Here is a 21,088-nt window from a genome sequence, read left to right on the forward strand (position 1 = left end):
GGACACCTGATGCAAGGACGGACTCTGCTGGCGACACCTGATGCAAGGACGGACTCTGCTGGGGGCACCTGATGCAAGGACGGACTCTGCTGGGGAAACCTGATGCAAGGGCGAACTCTGCTGGTGGCAGGCGACGTGGCAGGTGATACGCTCAGGGGTCCCACTGATTCTGCATTATGGTGAATTGATTTAATTTTATATTGCAATGTAATAATTGAAATAATGCGCTTCATTCATCCTGACACCATAACAACCATGGTGCCGGGATGATTGCAGCGCTAACACCAGGTGTTTGGAGTATCTTTATCTGCTGATTGTTAAACTCTGGAATACACATATTTCTATTGTGGTGTAGGATCTGGGGCTGCTGTATCTCCATCCCTCTCCCTCTTCCCCCCTTTCCCTCTCCAGCCCTCATTCATCTCAGACTCTAACCACACACCCTTTCAGCCACGCCCATTTAAGCCACACCCATTATTTGTGTAAACTACGCCCATTTTTCAGTGCAGCACGCTGTGCATTTTAATTTTTTTTCAATGCTACGCCTACAAACGTATGCCCTGCCCCCTATTTATAATGCGACTCCACCTACAGCCAAAAAAAGTGTCCCTAATTTTTTCTTACAATGTTGGCAACTATGACTGAGCAATGTCATACCTCACCAGTGACATTGGTCCCATCGTGGCTACAGGAAGGCACTCTCCTCCTCTTGCCTTGCTGAGCTCGGTTACCATTCCATGTTGCCAGCACACAGCACAGACACTTCCTCATCCTGGGCTGTTCTCACCTCGTGTTCCTCTCCATTCAGGAAATGGCTCACAGCTTCTCCCCAGCCAATGGGAACAGAGGGGTGTGGACTGTGGAAGGCAAAGTAGAAGCCCAGTACTGGATCGTGGCTGTGGGGCCCTAGGGCAGATAAAAGCTGGATTTTGTAGAGGATATGATAATATGACAGGGAGGCTGCAGGGGCCCCCTGGAGCTAGGGGCGGGGTTGCGATTGTGACCCCTGCAACCCCTTATGCTATGCCCATGCCAGTGTATGGTAGAATGGTCTCATTGTGTGTGCAGTGCGGCACTTATCAGCACATGTACATGCATCAGAGCCTGATTGGCCGCTAGTGCTGCCTCTCCCTCGCCCAGTCTGAGTGTTGCTCTTCATGGAATGACAAGGGGCTGATGATATGGCAAATTCAGATATGGCTGGTTGTATGTAAAAATAAATGTATTTATTTTTAAAGGAATAACCTGTCCGAAGTTCAGCCTTTAAAGCAAAATTGAACTCAAACCTGCTTACTGGTAGGGTGTTTATGACAGAAGAGTCACTGCCATAAATGCTTCCACTTGCTTGTCAGGTGTAATGTACACTGAGCCACACACACGCAACTCATCTTACATTTACAACACCGCTCTGTGCCAAGATGATGTGACTCCTGTGCACATGTGGGGGAGTGATGTCAACATGGCCTGAGCAATCAAGGGGCTGAAGAGACAAAACCACAGAAGGAACACTGGGAGAAGATGGACGCACCCGGGACCAGTGGGAGCCCTGACAGCGCAGCACTGAAGGGCATCTTTTGACAGATAAGTTGGCCATAATGTGCTAATATGTGGTGCAAACTAGCACATTACGGCATAAAGCTCATGGGGGCTCAATTAATAAAAAAGTGATGTTTAATTCTGCTTTAAGTGTTTCTAAACCCAAGTACAAAAATGTAACACACTGCAGCTTTCCAGTAATGTACTTAGATGTGGTGACTGCATTAGTTTGCAACCCGGTGATTCTGCCACTTGGCTGTGTTACTGCTGTTCAGCGTTTCTGCCCCCCCCCCCCATACAAGAACCCTGCCTCCTCATTGCCATTCTTTGGCATTTCAGCCACCTAGGAGGGAGCCACCTAGGAGAAAAGAGGGGGCAATGCAGAAAAAGAGGCAGGCAAAATTTGATTAAGGCGTTTTTAGCATGTTACAGCTGTTGGGCGTTTTCAGCATTCCACTGAACCCAGCCAGGCCTGCTGACACAGAATGAGAAGGAGCAGAAATAGAGCAAAGGGCAGACTAGTCTCCATAGGAAGCCAAAATTCCCAGGGTTGCTGTTGGACACATTCTGCAGGCTGCTGGACCCAGCAGAAGATACAGGAACAGGATGTGGTGTAAAAAACAGGATGCAGTATGTTCCCCCCCCCCCATGAAAAAATTAAAAGTCAGCAAAATACTGTAGCTGTAGCCGTACAGCTTGTAGCTGTACAAATACTGCAGATGTAGCTGTACAGCTTGCAGCTGTACAAATACTTTAGCTGCTGACTTTAATATTAGGGCACTTACCTGTCCTGGAATCCAGCGATGTTGGCACTCCAACCAATGTTTCCACCGGCTCTCGGGTGCTGCCGCCCCCATTGCCTGTAAGGGAAACTGGAAGTGAAACCTGGCGGCTTTACAGCCGGTTCCCTACTGTGCATGCATGAAGCGTGCTGCGCTTTCTGAATGGCCCAGTGCTGGATGAAGGAGGAGGGGGGCCGAACTGAGAGATCTCACTGCTTGCGAGGTCTCCCGGAAGTAGGGACAGGTACCTGATAAGCAGAGTTTTCCCTTGTGGGTGGAGCTCCGCTTTAAGCTTTGGTAATAAAACCTGGAAGCTGATTGGTTTCTGTAAAGAACCAGATTTAGCACTCCCCAGTTTTAGTAAATAATACCCTGTATATCCCTGCGATACCTAAAAATACCCTCGAACACCAACAAAAAGCTCCCAAACACCCTGTTTAACCACTTGCCGCCTGCCCACCATCAAATGACAGTGGGGTGGTGTGGCTTTCATTCTGGGTGGACGTCATATGACGGCGCACCCGAACGGACACGCCCGTGGGGGGGGCGCAGCGATCACGGTCGCGCCGTGTTGCTAGGACACAGCGCAACCCCGATCTCTGTAAAGAGCCGCTGTCGCGGCTCTTTAATCATGTGATCGGCAGTGTGCAATCAAGGAAGTGCCATAATGGGTGCTCCTCGTCTCACACTGACAGAGTGTGGGGCGAGGAGAGACGATCAACAGCATCTTCTCGCAGGGGACAGTGAGAGATGTAATCAGGGCACTGATGATCAGTGCCCTGCTTACATTAGTGTGCCACCAGTGCCAGCAATCAATGCCCCCCAATGCCAACAATCAGTGCTCACCAAAGCCAGAAATCAGTGCCCATTAGTGATGTCAGTCAGTGCTGGCTTTCAGTGACGCCTATCAGTAATGCCCATCAGTGCCACCCATCAGTGCCCATTAGTACCGCCCATCAGTGCCGCCTATACATGCCATCTATCAGTGCCCACCAGTGTCGGCTATTAGTGCCCGTCAGTGCTACCTATCAGTGCCCACCAGTGCCACCTATCAGTGCCACTCATCAGTGCTCACCAGTGCCACCCATCAGTGCCGCCTATCAGTGCTCATCAGTGCCACCTATCAGTGCCCATAAGTGCAGAATATTAGTGCCTCCTCATCAGTGCCCAAAAGTGCCGCCTCATCAGTGCCCATAAGTACCACCTCATCAGTGCCCATCAATGCAGCCTATCAGTGCCACCTCATTAGCGCACATCAGTGAAGGAGAAAAATTACTTACCGGTATTTACAAAATTTACAAAGAAAAAAACTTTTTTTTTCAAAATGTAAAAAATGTAAAAAAAAAAAAAAAAAACAGCAGTGATTAAATACCACCAAAATAAAGCTCTAATTGTGTGAAGAAAATGGTAAAAATTTCAGATGGTTACAGTGTAGCATGACCGCGCAATTGTCATTCAAAGTGTGACAGCGCTGAAAGCTGAAAAATGGCCTGGGCAGGAAGGGGGTGAAAGTGCCCTGTAGGTAAGTGGTTAATGACCAAAATACTAAAAATGTAATGTAATTTTCACGTATTCATGTATTGTGGCATATATATATATATATATATATATATATATATATATATATATATATATTGCATTTTTTAAATTTTTTTAAGCACTAGCTTTTTGCTTTGGAGTTGTAAAAAGCACTACATCATTTTCAGCTGACTTTTAAGTATGGGTTTCTTTTAAACAGAAGAAATTTGTATTTATATAGTATTTTCCACTGCCACATTTGAAACTATTAGAGTCTTTAAATTATCATGTCAATGATATATATTAATAAAGTCAAAAGGCTTTAAAACCTAGGCATTAGGGCAATCAGCCAGTGTATTTAGAAAGAGAAGGGAGGAATATATAAATACCTAATGACACGCAAGCAATTATTGCATTTGACAGCTACAGCCATATTATCTGCCTACAGAACCATATTGAAGCTGAATTGGATAAATCTAACAGATTTACTAACTACCACTGAGTCTCCCCCGCTATGAGCACTGAAATATGCATGACTGACACATCCTTTCAATGTAAGTGCTTTCCTCCAGCTACATGTGTTTCCTGCAAGCAAAACAGAATCACTGTTTTTTCAAGATACAGATATAAAAAGATCTGTTTGATTTGATTCTGTCTCTCCTTTCCAATGCATACAAACGTTATTTATTAAGACATTTTCAGCAAACCTGTATAAAGTAGACCTGATAATAAATATAAACCCAAAAGATTTTTATTGTACTGCAGCTTACCAATTCTTAGATGTGGTGGCTGCATTCGTTTTTACAATGTATATTTACCTGGTGATCATGCCAATAAGTCTGTTATTTCTTCAATTTTCTTTAACCACTTAAGCCCCGGACCATTTTGCTGGCCAAAGACCAGAGCACTTTTTGCGATTTGGCACTGCGTCGCTTTAACTGACAATTGCGCGGTCGTGCGACGTGGCTCCCACAAATAGAGATTTCTTTTGGTGGTATTTGATCACCCCTGCGGTTTTTATTTTTCGCGCTATAAACAAAAAAAAGAGTGACAATTTTGAAAAAAACGCATTATTTTCACATTTTGCTATAATAAATATCCCCCAAAAATATATAAAAAAAACATTTTTTTTCCTCAGTTTAGGCCGATACGTATTCTTCTACATATTTTTGGTAAAAAAAAATCGCCATAAGCATTTATTGACTGGTTTGCGCAAAAGTTATAGCGTTTACAAAATAGGGGATAGTTTTATGGCATTTTTATTATTATTTTTTTTTTTTTACTAGTAATGGTGGCGATCAGCGATTTTTATCGTGACTGCGACATTATGGCGGACACATCAGACATTTTTGACACATTTTTGGGCAATCAGTGCTATACAAATGCATTGATTCCTGTGTAAATAACACTGACAGTGAAGGGGTTAACCACTAGGGGGCAGTTTAAGGGTTAAATATGTCCCGGGGAGTGATTCTAACTGTGGGCAGGCGTGGCTATGTGTGACACGTCACTGATCTCTGCTCCCGATCACAGGGAGCAGAGATCAGTGACACTGTCACTAGGCAGAACGGCGAGATGCTTGTTTACATTAGCATCTCTCCGTTCTTCCTCTCCACTCTCCGTGAGGCGATTGCAGGTATCCCCGCAGCAACCGAGTCCGTGGGACCCGCGAACTGACTCACGGAGGTCCCGGCCGGCGATCACGCGCACCTCTGGCAGCGCGCACGCGATGGCATGGCGGCAAATTTAAAGGGACGTACAGGTACGCCCATTTGCCCAGCCATACCATTCTGCTGACGTACATCTGCGTGCGCCGGTCGGGAACCGGTTAACAGACAAGATTGTCTAGCAAAAGTGGCAGTTAGAGGGTTAAGCCAAACCATTTAAGACCGACAACGGTGCTTACAATGGTCAGCTTTTATTTATGTAAAACCTTTTCCCAAAAGGAAAAAAGGTTGCTTTATCAGTTTAACCACTTAAAGACCACCCACCTCATATATACTGCGGCAGGGCGGCTCTACTTGGCGAAAACAACATATCTGTACGTCGTTTCACGGCAATAGATAGTATGGGCGCACTTCTGCCCGCCACACGGAGAAGAAGAAGATGCGTGTGCCCAGCGGACCCAATGTCCACCTGCCACCCGGGATCACTTCACAGAGAGGCAGAATGTGGATCTGCCTATGTAAACAAGGCCGATCCCTGTTTTGACAGGGGACAACATGGAGATCTGCTGTTCCTAGTGGTTAGGAACAGCAATCTCTGTGTTGTTCCTGTCAGCACTTCCCCCACTCAGTAAAAAAGCACCAACAGGGAACACATTTAACCCTTTGACGCCCCTGATGTTAACCCCTTCCCTGCCAGTGTCATTTATACAGTAATTAAGTGTCACTGGAAGGTTTGGGACTTTAAATGAGGCGCGGGGCAGCGCCTCCATCCCGGATTCAGAGAAAACAAGAAAGGGCGGTGGGACTTTAAATGAGACAGCTGACAGGTTGGGGTTGGGAATGAAATGCAATTTATTGCGTATAATTCGTACTGATATGTCTTACATATGGAAGGGTACCTGTGCATGTGCACCAAGTCTATCCTATATACATACATGCATAAAAACAAAAACAATACAGAATTCCAGCAATGAGTGACTGACACATAAATCATGTGGAAATTATACAGTAATTAGTGCATTTTTTTAGCACTGATCACTGTATTGGTGTCACTGGTGCCCAAAAAGTGTCACTTAGGGTCAGATTTGTCCGCACTACCCACATGCAAAATACACACCATGCCGGGGAGCCAGGATTTGAAATTGACTCTGCCTGACACAAGATGGCTGCCAGAGTAACATGGGGTGCCAGCATCCAATCAGATAGCTGCCCTAGTGACCCAGGAAACCATAGAGGAACCATGTTCCCTTTGACGACTTCTCCTCCTGCAATGCTGTTGCGGTTTGAGCGCCACCTGCAGTGGAGAAAGAAGACTGCACCTGCCTATAGATGCTTCACGAAACATTAACAAACACAACTTTATTAGCAGAGAGACACTGATTTGGACAAGCCTTATGTATTTTTCCCTACCTGATTGTTCTGAAAATATGTATGTGTTCTTTCTGTAAGGTAAATGTGTAATGTTTAACTTTATTCCACTCTTTCCATCCTAATACTTTACTTTTTGTATGCTTTGTATTGTCCATCTTTATTGTTTCTATATGTATGCTTTTAAAAGATGGTACTTTTTGTCTGCTGTTCGTTTTTGTATGTTTTATGTCTAAAGCTGCTCAAAGAAGGATTAAAATTTAGCCGGTTCAGCAGGGACCAACCAAATGTCTATCCATCTATGGCCATTGGAAAACTTTCATCTGGCTGCAGCCATTGAGCAGAAAGGACTCCTCCATCCACCTCGCTTGTGTACATGGGGGAAACCCTTTATTTTTTTTCAATCAGCCCTCTGGCTGACCAAAAAAATAACAAGACATCTCTGGTCAGTCTAAGTTGGTGATAGTGTTTATTTGATAGTAAAACTAGTGTGTTTGGCATGATATATGACAACAACATACCATTATTACTGATAAATAAGGTTAAAATAAGGTTAAAAAAAACCCTTAAGCCACGTACGCTAGACCAATAACAATAATAAATGCAAATTATTACAAAGAGCAGCCCGTAGTGAGACCAAGAAGGTCTATGTGTAAAAATGAAATTTAGAGATTACATTTCCATACTGCGCTCATAAACCACATATATTGTGTAAGTATACAAAAAGTCCATAAACCACCACCAAAAAATCTTCAATAAAGTTAGAGTGAAGTATTCCTGTTTCTGTGAAGAATAAAGTGCAAACATCCAACTCACCAAACTGATATGACACCCATTACAGGTATTCAAATGAGCATGGGTAACAAGAGAGATGTATCCCCCAATGTAAACGGCCCCCAAAAGAACATATATCAAAGAGAGAACTCCTCATGGTGTAGCTTGTAACTATTTATTTTTCATAAAAAAGAATACACTTACAGTTTAGTAAACTTTCAAAAGCCCATGAAACCAGGCAGGCACGCCTATCGCATTCAATCTGCGTTTCAAGAATAGTGGAAGTGACGTGTCACGCACTAGACAATCCGACGTGTTTCGTCATCGACGTCTGACGTCATCAAGGGTCATGTGATCATACCATCATTATTTACAATGAGTGTAAAAAGGGCCAGGAGGGTGGGCAGAAGGAGCATCTGTCCTAATATGTAGTGAGGAGTGGCATACTGGGAGCTTCTGTGGTTCTCCTGCCTCACTGACAGGAAAGACTGTCATTCTCCCTCATTCACCTCACTGTAACGATCCTCACTCTGCCTTATTTCTCATTCTTTGTGTATTTATAAATCACCCCCTGCAGCTTAGTCCCACTGTGTGCTTCAACACTGTACACACTTAACTGCCGTCCCTGCTGAGCTCTTCTAAGCAGCGCAGTAGTGATCGCACAGAATCGATCTTTCAGCTGCAGCCGAAATCAACAAGAGCAGCTGCAGCTGAAAGATCCATTCTCTGTGATCACTACTGCACTGCTTAGGACAGGACTCTGAAACTCTGAACACCTCCGATGCTAGGACCACATACACACAGCGGTGCCATTGCATGCATGCATTGATGACTCTCATGCATCTGCTAATGTGCACACTTTCATGGGCCTCAGACTGCATGGTGCCGCAGCACCACTATTGTCCCTATGGAGGAGGGGACACAGTTTGCCATTTTTGTCCTGGACACTGGATGACCTTGTCCCAGGTATGGGTGTAAAGAATGTGACATGCATTACATACTACATGTCCAACCCATCAGAGCTCCTAATTTCTTCGTATTCACACTTTATATTACTACCAAACAAAAACAAATACTTTCTACCAAATTGTGTATTGTGTGTGTTTATTTACTTATTACACTTTTATAGGTTCCCCCTAGAATAATAAAACCAGTCAGTTATGAAACATTATTAGGTCATAAAGAATGGGGGTGGGCGGGTGTGAAGAAGACAACAACTGAGGAGCAGAAAGGAGCAGAGCATACCTGATTTGTAAATTTGCTTCCAACATCAGCCGTGTCCATGCAATTGCTGCCTCTCAAATGACATCAATGGGATTGCCTGCATGGGGATGCACAGGCCTGAAAAGATATAATAAAATATTTTCAAATTTGTGAGGGGTGTACTCATTTTTGTGAGATACTGTGTATATATATATATATATATATATATATATATATATATATATATATATATATATATATGTATATATATATATATATATATATATACTGATTGGTATGGATAGGTGACAGTTTCAACAAAGAGGCACCACCATCATTAAATGATATATGTAAACAGGAGGATAATTTAGTGGGATTTTGTGGGTGCCAGGCAAATAGAATTAAACATACACCAAAGTAAAAAAATATTTATCACATTTTATTAAACATAGAAAGAGTTTAAAAATTGTGCTGGCTATACATAAATAACGCAAACAGCAGTACACATCAAATTAGATGGTAAAAAGGGTCATTCAGCACTAATACCCCGACATGTTTCGATCGCTGGGGCTTCCTCAGGGGTTGTTTGTTGAGAGACCAAAGTAGATATGTCACTGCATGAAACAGAGTACAATTAAGGACCATGAAAAACAAAATACAACAGAAAATATATACTCAAGAAAAGATGTCATCGACCGTTCAAAGCCAAAAGTTCAACTGCCAGCCATTAGATAGTTACCTGCGATAAATGTAGAGCCAAACTAGGAAAAATATTTTTCCCTTCCCTTCCTTCCCTCCCCGCCCTCTCCTTCCCCCTCCCCTCCTTCCCATTCCTCCCTCCCCCTTCCCTTTCCATTACCCCACTTCCCTCTTTCTGTTCCCTTATTTTTGGTCCTCACACTCATATTTCTTTCTCCACTGGGCAGAGATTGGTCCCATGGCCTTTTTCCTGGGCTTATCTAGGCCAACTTTTTCCTGAGCAGCGCAGTGTCCGTTTTCCTAGTTCGGCTCTACATATATCGCAGGTAACTATCTAATGGCCGGCAGTTGAACTTTTGGCTTTGAACGGTCGATTACATCTTTTCTTGTGTATACATTTTTTGTTGTATTTTGTTTTTCATGGTCCTTAATTGTACTTAAATATATGGTCCTTAAATATATATAAAATGTCAACACTTCAAAGCCTTTTATTTATTTGTTCATTTCTTCAATAGATGAAATAAACTGTATGTGACTGGTTGTTCTATAAAAACTGCATAAAACTGCTTGCTTGTATTTTCAAGTCTGCTCTAAAACATGACAGGCATAATCTATCAACTGCTCTAGGCAGCGTCCCAGGTTATCTCCCCTCACCTTGTATACATGATTGGAGAGACTATGGACTGCTGGGGTTTTCTGCTGCTTTTCCTGTAAACTGGATATATTTACTGATTATAAATTGGAGACAAGGTTTGCATAACACTAAACCAAATAAATAATAGGGTGCAATATAACATTGTAATTGAAATCAGATCTAAACCTGGTTATGTGAGGCATAATGCCTCACATAACCTGTAACGTGTTAAAAGGGAAGTATGGGATTTTTTTTCCCCCAATCATACTTACCTAGGTGGGTGCAGCATCAGTCCAATGCTGCATCTGTCCCCTCTAACACTGAGGTTCTCAGAGCTCCCTGAACAGAGAGCCACTGTCTGATCTGCCCCCCCGGCCCTCACTGGAGCGCTGGGCTGTGGAGGGGGCGGAAGCGGCTGACTCAGGCTCTCAGCGCCTCGCTGAGAGGCTGAGCTGGGTGACGGTCCAGGCATGTGGGTGGATGCTGACTTCATTGCTGTAATCTTGCCCGAGCCTGGACCGGCTCTGTGACGTCAGCCGACAGCGGGCTTCAGCCTGCTGTCTGCTGAAAACGGGTCAAAAGAGTGCAGAACGATCTGCACTCTTGCGATCCACAGAAGAAGTACAGCCAAATGTCAATTAAAATATCTTTTACAATATATTTTAATCCCTGGTAATCCCACCATCAAGGACTTTCTTTTATGTAGTGACAGCTGTTTTTGTCTCCCAGTTGCTCTCCTGTGTTGTCACCCTATCACATGTGGAAACTGTAGGAGAATCATTTTAAATGAAGCTGAGAATCCTTATCAGGGAAACACATGGGACAGTCACAGATGAGAATTACATACAGCTTGGGGTGGTTAAAAATGTATGAAGCTGGATGAAGAGTCAATCCTTGAAAGGCTCTTTTATATAAATTCAATGCAAGGTTGCTCTTTTATCTAATTTTCTTAAAGATCAGAGTACCAAAAACATCTGAAGAAACAAATGCAGAATCTGGGTTAGGAGGATCCATTAAAATTAAATTCTATTTGATTAAACTGAAGTAATTCTGTTTTATTATTCTTCTTGTGCTGTGCCTTTTATTGGCTTTTTATCTACCAGATGCAAGCTGATGTTGAACCAAAGTTATTGCAGAATGATTTTATAGAGGCGGGCTGGAGGGACCAGATAGTGGATGGTGACAGTCACCTCCTGAAGTGATAATGCATTAGAACATCACTGGCTCTGTCTGAACTGCAAAGTAATCAGAAGAGAGCAGTGTTATTAGGAAACTGGTGTATTACCCGTGACATTTTTTAGTACTGATGAGAATAATCAAAGCATTACTAGTAGTCAAGAAGCTAGGGAAACTAATAATTGGAAAATATGAAGCAGAAATATGGAACACAAATTTTCCCGCATGGACATCAAATTGGCAAGATTTGAAAATCATTATAAGAATGACTTTATCTAAATGTGCATATGCTTAAAGCAGAACTAAACCCTCCTATTGTATTCAGCCAAAGAATCTGTTTGATCTTCAGATGCCATGATGCTGCACATGTGATCAGTTATGATACCAAACATTTGATGGTTTGACATTTTTTTTGACAACACAACCAATGTGACAGTTACATTCCTGGCCCGTGCCAGGAATGCAACTGTTTTTGGACACTGTAAAATCGATGGGTTTAGTTCCGCTTTAATGTGTATGTGTTTTTATTGTACCTCACAACCCCTTTATGATCACAAGTTTACTGTATGTACCAAATAATTGGATATGTAATAGCATCATAACATCAACTGGCTGCCAACCCTTTAGGAGTATGTTGGCCATCCTGATCAAAATGTTTTTGGCGACCTAACTACAAATGAGTAAAGTTAATAACTTAATTAATTAAGTTAATTAATTTAATATTAATGTTGCCTAATTTTGATGGCGGCAGTTTTTTGTTTAAAATTTCAAGGGAATGTCTAGCACTTCAGGAACAATTATATAAGGTGGATATTATCCAAGATGTCAGCGGGGGATCTCAACACCCCCCCCCCGCAGAGCTCCAGCAGATCACAGCCGCTATAAGAAGGTATGTGGCACTACACTATTTGCATTGTGTGATACTGTAACGGAGTGGACTCCAGTATTCTACAAGCACTTTTACACAGGGGATTCCTGATAGGCAGGGAGGGAGAGAGACAGCACGTGGCATGATAAGACCTACCCCGAAAATAAGCCCTACAGTGTCTTTTGTTGCCAAAATAAATATAAGACCTGGGCTTTTTTTCGGGGAAAGGCGGTACTAACCCAGTTGAGGGGGGGGAGACTGAGGGGGAACTCATTGCACAAGGCAATATGTATGGAGGAAGGAGTTCCAGAGCGCACAGATGCAAACCTCATGGAAGCACAGTCAGAAGAGCTGGAGGAGGGCAGTGAGGATGAGGAGTCTGCTGCACAGCCTACACTAGCTGAGATCTAAGAGCTGTTAATAAATGTACTGCCTCAGGTAATACTTTGCAAGAACGCTTTGGTGGTCTGAAGGAGGAAGTGTCTTTGATAAGACAGGATATAAAAAAGATCAGAGAAAGAACAACTGCTGCTGAAAGCATACAGTGACATAATGACAAGCTTCCCCCTCTGATAAGAGACTCACAACATAACACTAGGATGGTTTCAGCTGTCGATCAACGTGCTGATGACCTTGAAAACAGAATGAGACAAAATAATGTATGAATTGTGGGTCTCCCTGAGAAGATGGAGGGTAGAGACCCCACTGATTTTGTGAAAAGATGGCTGCTGGAGGTGTTTGAGAAGGAGGCATTTACATCACTATATGCTATAGAGAGAGCTCACAGATTCCCCTGCGGCCCCTTCCCCCGGGGCATCCCCCTCATCCCATCCTGGCATGAATGCTGCATTACAGAGATAGAGAGACCATCCTGCGCCTAGCCAGGGAAAGGCAAAATGTACAGTTTAACGGGGCACATATCTCCTTTTATCTTGACTTTTCCTCTGAAATTTAGAAGGGTCTGTTTCACCGAGGTCAAGAAAAGGCTACAGAAATTACAGGCGTCCTATGCTATGCTCCATCCGGCGAGGCTCCGCATCACTGCGAGAGGCCAGGCCCATTTCTTTGAAAAGGCAGCTGATGTATCTGCTTGGTTGGATACAAATGAGAATGCTTTTCATCAGGCCAGTAGACCGGCGGCTGAAGAGGATTGATCTACTCTAGGCCTTCAGGTGGTACCGGCTCACATGTGCCAGGGCAGTACTCTGAATGCTGCCTCTTTCTTCTACATTGCTGTGCAACGGATATATGATGTGCTGGGAACAAGAGTTGATTTGTTGTTCTCCTTCTCCCTACGGAGAGCATGTGCAAAGCAAATTGCTACCCCGTGATTAATGTGTCACGAATAGTCTAATAAGGCTCCCCTGCTGGTGGTTGTGATGCCAGTGGGAGACAGGACCTGTTGTCCTATTAACCTACCTGTTGTTCAGTCCTTCATTGCAAGTCTTCTCCTATGTGCCTTTGGGATCTCAGCAGAGACCAGGGCATTACACCATCTGCTTGCGGTCACATCTAAGTCTCCAATTCAACGGATTGTACACATAGGGGGTAATTTACTAAGAAGAATTTGTTGCTCCAGTTCATACCTTAATTGGTGCGCGGGAAAAGTCATTAACCGAATGTGCGAACCGGAGCACTTTGAAGTGCAAAATGATAATAAATATGTAAACTGCAATTGTCGCTAGGGTAACTGCGATTTTCTCATTGATAATAGCGCACGCCCAATACAATTGGTTAATTTCATCTCATTGGATGTGTCTTGTTAGGCAATTAGTAGGTGTACTCAGTTAATTAACCCTTGGTGCTAATCTCGTTCCTATTACTTCTAATCTATCTTTGAAATGTGTTTTTTTCCATTTTTACCCAAATCTTTCAATACATTACAAAGAACAGAGAAGTGTTTCTAAACCCAATAAATTAATATTTTCAGATCTTGATCTTTAAAGGTGACCATACACTGCAATCAGTTAGATCTAGTTAGATTTAGTGCAAGAGCCTATTTGATTTCCTATAATTTGAATTATACATCAAAAATATTTCAGGGGAAAATATCCCCCCCCCCTCCCCCACCCAAAAAAACACAATAAACCAAAGTAAAAAAACCTTGCTCTAAAACAAATCTGTTTTGCAAGGACATAAACAAAATAAATGTGTTACAAACTCTATAAGGACACCCAAATGTACTCTCTTGCCGGCCCCACACACAATCTTGCCGCTTTTCAGGGCAAGGTAAAGCATGCTATCTGCAAGCTTGATAAAACATAGGTTTGCGTGCTAATGAGGCAATTGAAAACACATGCACAGTCCATGAAACACACAAAAATGCAAGTTCACCCAGGAGAGATAGGAACAAAAGAGACAGAACTTCAAAGTGGGTACACCTGTTAAAGATGTCCTTCAATTACTAACCCAAAAAAACACTCTCTGAGAATGCCCAGAAGCATTTCCCAACGCTGAGTAGGTAGTTGGTTAGCGAGTGCTGGGAGCTGCGATTGCGCCCCTTTTTGAGTCGGCATGCCCGTCGGGATGTCCCACAGGGGTGCTGGAAGAAATCGGGAGGATTTAGGGAGAGATGGCCCTGGGAATCGTACTTGGCAGTCCGGGTCCGACAGAGCTGTGATCAGACACGTCCGTCCCGCATCGCGCCAAACATGTGCCCTGGCCCCATCTAAAATTCTATGGGAGATTTAGATGAGGGGACTGGAACACAAGCTCATTTACATTCTCACCATTTTACCATTTATTCTTTAAAAGTGTGTCTCGGCGGGTCCTCTGTACTGATGGGCCTGTGTAAAAGCTTTCTTGGTGGAGTTCTTGGTTGGCGAATAGGGAAAATTGCACACATGATATGAACCAGCCCTCAAATTATTTCACTTTCCATCCCTACCACTTAAAATATAAGTTCAATTCTCTTGGCCTCTAGTAATTAGGCAAAGAAAGTCTGTAACAAACCTTGTCTGCTGATAATCTACAATGGATCAGCTACTTTAAAGTGAACTTATTCCACGAGCATGGTGGTATCTTTATAGTCTGTGCCATTAGCTGTTGCACTCCTCTCCTTTTTACAAGATGTTCAGTCTAAGGCTGGTCATACTCTTGCCAGAAACTGAATGAGAGAAATCTATTGATTCCCCCGATCACTGCCATCTACCTTCATCTCTCACTGCCAGCTATTTTATTCTGAGAGCTGGCACCCGTGGCTGTCAGACTACCCAAATAAAGGCTGCAGCTGATTGGCTGTAGATAATGTTCAGCCAACAAGGTTCCATCCATCTTCCTCAAAGGATGTTAGGAAAAGTGGTACCATCCCCTGTACCCCTCCCTTTTTTTTTTTTTTTAATGGAGTGGCATGACCCCACACAAGCCCACAGGCAGGATGGGCTACCCTGTGCATGTAGAGATGCTCCTATGTAACACTTGGGGTGTCCCCCCCCCATCTCCCTGGCTTTTTTTTTTTAAAGACTTGTGGAGATACCGCTCCATGTTAGCGTTATACCGTTTACCACTGATTTTGAACTTTTGTTATTGGCCTAATGTTGCTTTTTGCACTTCCCTGGATTTTCCTGTATCTTTGTAAACCTAAATAAAGCGGTAAATTAAGCTCTAACTAAAATATTGTACAAAATGTAAAGTGAAGTAATAAATAGGGTGATTTACAAAAAAAATGATTTTACTGTAGTCCAGCTGATTTATAGAATCTATTTTTAGAAAAATGGTATGTATGAGATGTCAGTCCAGTAGCACACAAATCTTTATAAACAGGCTGAATATTATGGATTATATATTTGGTGACCTGAGCTACCATGCTAAATTATCTCAAAGGCTCCACATCGGTATAATAAATGTCAGATAAGCAATCCATGTGGAATATTTACTGTTTATGCCTTCTGGTTTCATTTTGTCATACATCTGTACAGCAAAAGCACCTGATGACCCTGGAGATTGTCGATAAAATTGTGAGAATGTTCCTATTTATTGGCTAACACATGAGAATGAAAATGAAACAGGCAGCAATAAGCAACTACGAGTAAGTGCAAAGACAACATCAAGGTAAGAGCTTGTGGATAAGCTTAATGCACACAGACAGCGAAAAATGCTGTTTATAGAAGCATTTTTTAGAAATGTCAGTGGAAAAAATTATTTGTCTTAACCATCTAACTGTTACTTCTGCTGGACAGTTTGGTCCAGTAAAGGACGTTAAAAATAACAGACTTACTGGACGGCTCACCGGGTAAAAATAAAAGAAAAAAACCTAAAAAAAGAAAACAAATGCAATCCCTCACTCGGAGAATTAGTGAGCTACAATTTTGTTTTTGGGTTATTGCTGCTTTAATCATACATTTCTTTATTTCTTTACATCCTACAATACATAAATCTTTACATCCAACAAAAAGTAGATGACTAAAGTAAATTTATGTGGAATTTATGTGGAATCTTGATAAAAGAAACTTGCAATTTTATTAGGTTATGAGCCGTTTGCATTTTAATATTAAACTAAGAAGAAATTAAAGGAAACTTTGCATATATGTAATTTCCTTCTTTAATTTCTTTCCAGTGAATCCCCATTGATAACGTTTCTCTGTATGCGCCCCAGTGGGGCCTATTAACCATATTCCACAAACTAGAAAAAGAGTATGTTACTCGTTCTTCCGATTCAGTAGAAATGAAAACTGTGTAGAGTCAAAAATAAAAAGGCAATTAAAGTATAATTATTAAAGCATCATTCTAGAGAACAAGGATAGCTGTTTGATCTCTCAGAAGTGCCCTCTTATTTATTTAAATAACTTTAATATAAGTAGGGAAAGACACAAAAAGGGTCAAATTAATGTCATAAAACTCAAACATTCTTAATGCAAAGGCTTAATAAGTTACAGATTTCTGTTTCTGAAATCATCTTTGTGAGCTGGTTCTGGAGATGCTTGATATTTTCCTCTATCCATTTTTTTCCAGTACTTGTTACTTACACATTCACTACAGAAATTAGTTTCAGATATACAGTGCCTTGCAAAAGTATTCACCCCCTGGAATTAACATGGCTTGTTTGAGGATTTGCATCATTTAATTTACAGAACATGCCCACAACGGGATTTTTGCCCGTTCCTCCTTACAAAACTGCTCCAGCTCCTTCAAGTGGTTTGCTGTTTGTGGATGGTTTGCGCTTGTGAACAGCAATCTTTAGGTCTGACCACAGATTTTCTATTGGATTGAGGTCTGGGCTTTGACTTGGCCATTCCAACACATTTACATGTTTCCCCTTAAACCACTCAAGTGTTGCTTTAGCAGTGTGTTTGGGGTCATTGTCCTGCTGGAAGGTGAACCTCCGTCCTAGCCTCAAATCACACACAGAGTGGTACAGGTTTTGCTCAAGAATATCCCTGTATTTAGCACCATACATCTTTCCCTCAACTCTGACCAGTTTCCCAGTTCCGACTGCTGAAAAACATCCGCAAAGCATGATGCTACCACCACCATGTTTCACTGTGGGGATGGTGTTCTTTGGGTGATGTGATCTGTTGGGTTTGCGCCAGACATGGCGTTTTCTTTGATGGCCAAAAAGTTAAATTTTAGTCTCATCAGACCAGAGCACCTTCCTCCATACATTTTGGGAGTCTCCCACATGCCTTTTCGCAAACTCAAAATGTGCCATTTTGTTTTTTGCTGAAAGTAATGGCTTTCTTCTGGCCACTCTGCCATAAAGTCCAACTCTATGGAGCGTACGGCTTATTATCGTCCTATGTACAGATACTCCAGTCTCTGCTGTGGAACGCTGCAGCTCCTCCAGGGTTACCTTAGGTTTCTGTGCTGCCTCTCTGATTAATGCCCTCCTTGCCCGGTCCGTGAGTTTTGGTGTGTGGCCGTCTCTTGGCAGGTTTGCTGTTGTGCCATGTTCTTTCCATTTGGTTATGACAGATTTGATGGTGCTCCTAGGGATCATCAAAGATTTGGATATTTTTTTATAACTTAACCCTGACTTGTACTTCTCAACAACATTGTCCCTTACTTGTTTGGAGAGTTCCTTGGTCTTCATGGCAGTGTTTGGTTAGTGGTGCCTCTTGCTTAGGTGTTGCAGCTTCTGAGGCCTTTCAAAAAGGTGTGTATGTGTAATGACAGATCATGTGACACTTAGATTGCACACAGGTGGACATCATTTCACTAATTTTATGACTTCTGAGCACAGTGTGCTGAAAAATGTGTTCAAAGAAATGGAGAGTGCCGATTGTATAACAAAAAAATGTTAACTTCACACTCTCAATAACAAAAAGGATTTTTTACAGGTGGATATGAATCAATGATTTTTAAAAAAAACAAAAAAATCTAAAAAAATCTGATTTTTTTTTATTTAAATCGTTTTTTTTTAAATTTGTATCAAATTTATTTTAATAAAATGCTTTTGAATAAAAAATCTATCTAAAGATAGTTTTCTATTTAAGATACATTAATAGTTTATTAGTTTATTCAGCATGAAATGGAGCTTAGTTATGTAGCATGAGGCTGTATATTCTGCAGTATTTACATTTTTGGTAAACTCATTCAATTAATCCAAGTTCTGCAAGCTGAGATAACATGCACTGCATTGATGCATTCACACAATTTTATAGTAACAATGACATGGTTCTGAAATATTCCTTTACTGTATGATTTAATCGCTTCTGAGATCGCTGTTTTACTAACCTGGCAGCTTATTATTCTAAATAGGAAACCTTCAGTTTGTTTGCAAATATTAAAGATTCTAACTACCAGTACTTACATTTAAAGAGCACCTGTCATTTCAGACCCTTTTTGGCAGCGCCTATTAGTGGGCATTCACTCACCTGCTGCAGCCACTCCCTCACCCTGTTGTGTCACTGCCTCATCACCAGCCGTCCCATTAAAGTGAATCGGTGAGTCAACAGCGGGTCAGAGGAGGAGCCGCTGCGGGACAGAGATGACAGTTGCTCTTTAAAAATTATGATTTAAATCGAGTTGATTTAAATCAAGCCTTTTTACTTGCGATTTAAATCAACTTGATTTAAATCAAATCCACCCTGATTTTTTATAAAGTAAAGGCTGTAAACTACTTGAGTGATAGTGACTAATTAACATACTGCACTCTCATGCCTCAGATCAGCCCCAATTCCTGCACCTTCACACCTCAGATCACTGTACCCCCTGCAAATCTGTCCCCCCCACTGTACCCCACTGCTCATCTGTCCCCTCACTGTACTACCCTGCACATCTGTCCCACCTCTGTACCCCCTGCTCATCTGTCCCACCACTGTAACCCCCTGCACATCTGCCCCACCACTGTACCACCCTGCTCTTCTGTCCCACCACTGTAACCCTCCTGCTCATTTGCCCCAACAATGTACCCACTTTCTCATCTGCCCCACCACTGTATTTCCCTGCACATCTGCTCCACCGCTGTACCCCCATGCTCTTCTTTATCACCGCTGAACCATCTTCTCACCCGTCTTAACATTGAACCCATCTACTCAACTGCCCCACCACTGTTCTCCCTGCTCATCTGTCCTACCAATGTACCTCCTTTCTCCTCTTCCCCGCCACTGTACCCCCCTGCACATCTGCTACACCTCTGTACCTTCCTGCTCTTCTGTCCCACCTCTGTACCCCCCTGCTCTTCTGCCCCACTTCTGTACCCCCCTGCTCTTCTCCCCCACCTCTGTAACCCTCTGCTCATCTGTCTCACTAATGCACCTCCCCCGCTTATCTGTCGCACCACTGTCACCCCCTGCTCATCTGCCCTTTCACTGTACTGTACTGTGCTCTTCTGTCTCACTGCTGAACCCCCTTCTCATCTCTCCCACCACTGTACCTCCTGCACTTCTGCCCAACCACTGTACCCCGCTGAATATCTGCCCCACCGCTGTACCCCATTCTTCTGTCCCACCACTGAACCCCCTTCTCATCGCTCCCCACCACTGTAACCCCCTTTCTCATCTGCCCCACCACTGTACGTCCTGCACATCTGTCTCACCTCTGTACCCCCTGCTCTTCTGATCCACCTCTGTACCCCCCTGCTCTTCTGCCCCACCACTGCAACCCCCTACTCATCTGTCCCACCAACGTACCTCCTTTCTCCTCTGCCCTGCCACTGTACCCCCCCTGCACAATTGCCACACCTCCGTACCCCTCTGCTCTTCTGCCCCACCAGTGTAACCCCCTGCTCACCTGTATCACCAATATAACACCCTTCTCATCTGGCCCATTACTGAACCCCCCCTGCTCCTCTGTCCTACCACTGTAACCCCCTGCTCATATGCCCCATCACTGTAACCCCCTTGCTCTTCTGTCCCACCGATGAACCCCCTTCTCATCTCTTCCACCACTGTACCCCCTGCACATCTGGCCCACCATTGTACCCTTCTGCTCTTCTGTCCCACTGCTAACTCCTCCTGCTCATCTGCCCCACTGCTGTACCCTCCTACTTACCTGCTCCACTGCTGTACCCTCTTCTCATCTATGATATGTGCGATATTTAGAGTGGTGCAAGAAAGCAGAGATGAGAAATATCTATCTGTTCTGGCACACTTATCACAGCTGATTTGCCTCTCACATCCAGCCCACATGCTTGTATGTGATGTCACATACAAGCATCTGGAATGGATGCACAAGGTCAGGGCCATTTTGTGTGCAAGATCGAGCCCCCGCAGCTGAGAAAAAGTGCGGTGCCGAGAGCCGCAGCAAAATCGGGTGTGATTTTCATTGCACTGAATACTGGCTGTAGCTGAACCGCTTGCCGCCCACTGGCCATCATATGATGGACAGGCGGCGCAGCTCTCGTTCTGGGAGGGCGTCATATGACGTCCCTCCATTTAAACAGGAAATGCACACGATCGCGTGCGCGCATCCCTTTTCCTTCAGT

The 21,088-nt window shown here is 43.2% G+C and overlaps 1 protein-coding gene across 3 annotated transcripts in view; it reads right to left on the reverse strand.

Moving 5' to 3' along the window:
* The window catches only part of SYTL5 (synaptotagmin like 5), a 315,672-nt gene that overhangs the window by 242,908 nt on the left and 51,676 nt on the right, over nucleotides 1-21,088 (reverse strand). For 2 of the 3 annotated variants that reach the window (XM_073616346.1, XM_073616343.1), the window contains exon 2: nucleotides 8,891-8,986. The gene's annotated coding sequence lies outside the window, so the exon portion shown is untranslated. Of the gene's footprint in view, nucleotides 1-4,654; nucleotides 4,866-8,890; nucleotides 8,987-21,088 lie in introns of all 3 variants that reach the window. The other variant, XM_073616344.1, reaches the window with a different exon arrangement.

The sequence above is a fragment of the Aquarana catesbeiana genome, linkage group LG02, assembly GCF_042186555.1.
Source record: "Aquarana catesbeiana isolate 2022-GZ linkage group LG02, ASM4218655v1, whole genome shotgun sequence".
Classification (NCBI taxonomy): domain Eukaryota; kingdom Metazoa; phylum Chordata; class Amphibia; order Anura; family Ranidae; genus Aquarana; species Aquarana catesbeiana.